The following is a 6000-nucleotide window of genomic DNA, read 5'->3' on the forward strand; positions in this document are numbered from 1 at the left end:
ACCTGCTCCGCACCGCCCAGAGTTCCTGCCCTCCGCCAGCTCTCAACCTGCCCGGAGGCAAACGACCCCGTGCAGTGGGGGTGTAATCTGTGACCAGGGTCACAAGAGGCCGTGAGAGCGGCGGGCAATGAGCGAATGTGCCTGGAGTGCCCACGGCTCTGGCCCCGACTGCAGGCTTCACCTGCCCCCCTGCCATGCCCCACCAGGAAGGTAAGGTCCCTGGACGGGTCTCCCCAACCCACATCAGGAGTCCCCCCAGAAGAGACCTCATGATGGGCAAGGAACAGGTCCTGCGAGTAAAATAAAAAGTTGTACTACTAATAATAGTAAAGGCAAACGCTGAGTAGCCCGTGCTCCCATGGCCCAGGAACCGTGCTAAGCACTTGGCCTGTGTCAGCCCCCTGGGGAGGTCTTAAAGGAGTAAGGATGAGGCCACAGAAGGACACTCAGCACCCTAACCCTGAAGGTCACTCCACTGATGGCAGGCAGGTTTAAACTGCAGGGATTTGAGGTAGACATGCGGAAGCACTTCCTGACCACAAGGACCGTGAGAATCTAAAATAGTTCCCTTCTCAGAGCCGACAGTTGTCTGGGACACACGGAGATGGTAGATGGGAGCAGGGGGGGATGGGCACCAGATGACCTCACTCACGCCTTACCCAGCCTGGCACTGACTTCAGACTGGTGGTAGGGGGGGCGCACAGATGGGGCGAGATCATTCAGTGCAATGTGCGCCCTGCGCTCAAACAATGCGTCTGGGGACTGGGAGGGCAGCGCGGCCTGCAGGGTGGGGGCCCCCGAGAAAGGTGTCCTGGTGTCGCCTGATCCCCTGAACTCAACCCAAGATGCTCAGCGGGCGGGGGCGGTGCAGGCCCGAGGGCCCAGAGACGCGGGCGGGGGACCCTGCCCCTCCCCCAGGGTGACTCGGGTGACAAGGAGCTGCCGGGACCCTCCGACATCAGCGTTGCCTGCGCAAGTGCCGTCATTTCCGGTGGGCCGGGCTGGGGCTGGGGGGCGGAGGCCGGGAGGCCGGCTGGGAGGGTGGGTGGCAAGTGGCGACTCAGCAGTGGTGTTGGGATGTCCGTCCCCGCCCTGCGTCCAAGCGGCGCTGGCGGGAGGGCGTTTGCGTCGCGGGGTCTGACTCCCAACTCCCCCGCGGTTCCCAGCTGTGCTCTGGTCCCACCTCCAGGAGCTGGGCTTGCGTCCCCTAGGAGGTCGGGGTGACAGCTCGGGCAGCGCTGCTGGTCGCTGGAGTGTGAAGCCAACCCCAGGGGACTCATAACGCCCAAGGCTTGGGGGACATGGGGTCCACCGAGGGCTCTGGCCATCAGCGCCGAGTCTTGGTGCCTCCAACAAGGAACACCACGCAGTGGGTCCGCCTGACACAGTCATGAGGTCCCAGGCTGGGGACCATGAGGAAGTTTACACTTGTGACCCCTGAGGAGCCGCTCTACCTACTTAGAGGGAAAGGACTGAAATGGATCCCAGGGCTTGTTGGCCCGCTAGCTCAGAGAAGCTGAGGAATTTCCTTCCTCAAAAGCAGAGCCCCGGGGCGCCTGGGTGGCTCAGTGGGTTGAGCCTCTGACTTTGGCTCAGGTCATGATCTCACGGTTGGTGGGTTCGAGCCACTCATGGGGCTCTGTACTGACAGCTCAGAGCCTGGAGCCTGTCTTCAGATTCTGTGTCTCCCTCTTTCTCTGCCTGTCCCCTGTTCACACGCTGTCTCTCAAAAATAAATAAATAAAACGTAAAAAAAAAAAAAGCAGAACTGACTTTCCTCCTCCTGGAATAGTTTAAACAATATTAAGTCTGGCTGAAGGCACAGGGAGGGGTCCCACTGGGCAAGGAGCCTGGGGTTCCAATGCCCTAAGTCAGGCCAAGGGCGGGGGCACAGGCCTGGTACCCAGCTTGCATCTCCCCGCCTGCAGCCAGCCACAGCTCTGTGGGTCACCTGGACCTCCACTCTCTGTCCCCCTGTGGAGGGGGACAGGGAAGTCCCTCTGACCTGGCAGGGCTGGTTTCCCAGCTTTGGCCCATACCAGCCTCATGAGATCCAGAAGAATCCGGCCTGAGTCACCCTGCCTGTTGCTGGGATGGAACAGGTGATACTCCTGCAAGGCGGGCAGAGGAAGGGTGGCCACAGCAGAGGAGGGCCATACTGAGGGTGTGGCCAGTGTGGTAAAGGCTGAGAGGTGACCCAGGAGCTGGATGTTCTCATACATAGGGGTCATCTAAGTCACCACTGAAAGCATCCGGTTAAACTTCAGGTTGGGGCTGCCTTTAATTGCTCAAACTAGCATCCTCACTGCCCAGGCTAGGGAAACTGAGGCAGCCCTCCCCAGGCCCTGGCCCTCAGCCCTTTGCCCCTGCTCTCCTCTGGGGACTTCCTAACCTCTCTAGGGGTGGCCCTCCCACAGAGCTGCAGAATAAAGAAATGAACAAATGGGGAGGAGACTCGGTGGGCCTGAAGTGCTGACCACATCCCTCTAGGACTCACCCCCCAGCCCCATCTGCTGGTCCCTTAGACTCATTTTTGTCCCCAGCTCAATAACTGGCATCACTATCGCCCAGTTACCAGAGCCGGGAGTCTAAGTAAGGCATCCCTCTGATTCTGCCGTCAGTGCATCTGCATGCAAAATGTTTCTCGTCTTGGTCCATCTCCTATGCGACCAGCCTTGCCCTTTCCACCGTTACTTTCCTTCCAGATGATCGCGAAGGTCTCCAAACTGCTCTTGCCTCCTCTCTTGCTCCCTTCCCTCCGCTCCACTCCATGCTCCAATATTGCCACTGATTTTTTTAAGTTTTTTTTTTTTTTGAGGGGTGGGGGCAGGGGCAGAGAATGAGGGAGAGAGAGAGTTCCAAGCAGGCTCTGCACTGTCAGCACGGAGCCAGAGGAGGGGTTCGAACTCACGAACTGTGAGATCATGACCTGAGCCAAAACTAAAAGTTAGACACTTAACCGACTGAGCCACCCAGACACCCCACCACTGATCTTTTACCACTGAAAATAACAAGCCTTGTCCAGTTGGGGGGTAAAAAAAAAAATCCCAATTTCTTCCCTTGGTCTTAACTCCCATTTCATCTCTCCTTTATCCATTCTATTCAGTTACACTAGCCTTCTGTCAGTTCCTAATATAGGTCAAGCTCTTTTGGCCTTAAGGCCTTTGACCTTGCAGTTGCTTCTGCTGGGAACCCTCTCCCCCCAGAGCTTGGCATGGCTGGCATCATCTCATCCTTTAGGTATCAGCTTAGATGTCCCATTCTGAGGGAAGTCTTTCCTGAATGCTGAATCTAAACCTCGCCCCAAACTTTCTCCCAGAACCCTGTTAATTTCCTTCATAGCACATGTTGCAGGTTGCTATAATTTATTTGTCTCCACTAGAATGAAAGCTGCACAGGGAGAGACTGCTTATGTGTCAACCATCGATTTATTTTCCTTCTTAGGTAAACTATGTTATTAAAGTATATAACATATATTCAAAGAAATGTACACATTTGTCACAAATGAACACACCTGTGTAACCGGCACCTGGATCAGGAAAGAAAATACTCACAGCCCCTCAGAGTTCCCCACATGGATCCCGACTCATAGCTAAACACTATCCGGATTGGATTCCTTGTTGCCAGTCCTGAACTTTATGTAAATAAAATGATCCCTAGAGATGCTTACATCCTAATTCCTACCTTTACCCATGTTACCTTGCATAGCAAAGGAGACTTTGCAGACGTGATGGAGTTAAGGACCTTGAGATGGGAAGATTATGCTGGGTTATCGGGCAGGCTCAGTGTCATCACAGGGTCTTTAAAAAGTGAAAGAGAAGGGCACCTGGGTGGCTCAGTCGCTTAAGCAGCTGACTTCGGCTCAGGTCATGATCTCACAGCTCATGGGTTTGAGCCCCATGTCAGGCTCTGTGCTGACAGCTCAGAGCCTGGAGCCTGCTTCAGATTCTGTGTCTCCTTCTCTCTCTGCCCCTGCCCCACTCATATTCTGTCTCCATCTCTCAAAACTGAATAAACGGTAAAAAAAAATTTTTTTAAGCGGAAGAGAGAAGTAGAAAGGTCAGAGTGATGCAGTGTGAGAAAGATATAACTTTGTGTTGATGGGTTTGAAGATGGAGGAAGGGGGCCCTGAGCCAAGGAATGTGGGTAGACTTTAGAAGGTGCAAAACCCAAGGAAACTGATTCTTCCCTAGAGCTTCCAAGGGGAAGACAGCCTTGCAGACACTTGTATTTCAGCCATTGAGAGCCATGTGGAACCTCTAACCTACAAAACTGTCAGTGTTTATGTTGTTTCAAGTCACTAAATTCGGGGTAACTTGTTATAGAAATAATAGGATGCCAATTCAAGTACTTACCTTTTATGCCTGGCATCTTTCGCTCAACAGTTTATTTGTACTATATAATACTCCATTGCACGCAGATACCACATTTTATTCACTGACTATTGATGGACATTTGGGTTGTTTCCAGTTTGGGCTATTATCAGCTATGCTGCTATGTACATTCTTGTACATGTCTTTCATTAACATATGTACATATTTCTTTTTTTAAGTTCATTTATTTGTGAGAGAGAAAGAGAGCACAAGCAGGGGAGGGGTAGAGAGGGAAGGAGAGAAGGAATGCCAAGCAGGCTCTGCGCTGTCAGCACAGAGCCCAGTGCAGGGCTCAACCTCATTGAACCATGAGATCATGACCTGAGCTGAAACCAAGAGTCAGACACTTAACCGATTGAGCCACCCAGGCACCCTGGTACATACTTCTGCTGCACATATATAAGAAACAGAATAGCTAGATTATAGGATATGCATATATGATGCATGCTGTGATGCATCTCCCAGGCGCCTTTCCGGGACTGAAGGATGTGTTCCCCCCACTGCTGGAAAGCCTGTTGGCTGATAGTCCTCAGCCCTCATTCACTGCCTGCATCCATTCAATGACTTGTTGATATGAGGCGGGGGGGGGGGTGGATATAAAGGTCCTCTCCTCATTGCCATTGAAATAGCTTTGAGGGATCTCTTTGGATTCAGATTCCAACGCCGTGCAGAGTCAGGGGATGCTTTTATCAAGGCCACAACTCCTCCCTCTGCAAACCATATTTCTTTTCTCTTCTCCTACAAGAGTTGATCATTCTAAAGAAGTTGAACACCTTTTCACGTTTGTTGGGTCATTTGGTCATTTGTGAAGTGTCTGGTCAAGTCTTTTACCCACTTTTCTACTGGGCTGTCTTTCCTGTGGATTTGCAGATTCTCTCTATAGTCTGGATACAAGTCCTTTGTTGGATATATTTGCCATGTATATTCAGAGTTGGATATACTCAGGATGCCACAACAGGACCAGCACATGATGGATCCAATAAAAATCAGTTACATGAATCCTTGGATCTGATAAGTTCTTTAGGGAAAGGATGCTTGGAAGGTGAAATCATGTATGGCTTTAACTAGTATAACTGGGTATAGATTGTGGAAGGAGAGAGAAGGGGAGGGAAACAGGACCTTAAAGGGAAAGGTCCAGAATGTAGGTAACACACCCTCAAACTTCACCACTCCTGGCCTGACGTTTCCAGTCACAAATATTCAAACACTCAACTTTTTAAAGGTAGTTGTAAATTAGCATTCATTCATTCAAAGAGTGTCCATAGAAGATACCAAGAGGCCAGCCTGTTCTAGATACTGAAGAGCCAGCTGCGAACAAGAGAGGCAAGAGTTGTGCTTTCAGGGGATGTGGAGGGAGAGAGAGAGAGAGAGAACAGCAGGTAAACAAAATCATTTCAGACACGGAGAGGTAGACTGAAGGAGTTGGACGTAGAGGGAGGCTGAGGTTCAACCAGCAATTGCCCCTACCCCCGAGACGCCAGGGAGATCCCGCCCTCTGCCCCGCCTCCATCTTTGCATACGTTTCCTGATTGGTCAGAGGCTGCCGGCCCCACCCCGCGGAGCGAGCGGCTAGGGAAGCGCGGGGCGGACCCCTCCAAGATGCAGCCGCGGCTCCCGGTGTCGCCGG

Source organism: Suricata suricatta, chromosome 17, assembly GCF_006229205.1.
Source record: "Suricata suricatta isolate VVHF042 chromosome 17, meerkat_22Aug2017_6uvM2_HiC, whole genome shotgun sequence".
Taxonomy (NCBI): domain Eukaryota; kingdom Metazoa; phylum Chordata; class Mammalia; order Carnivora; family Herpestidae; genus Suricata; species Suricata suricatta.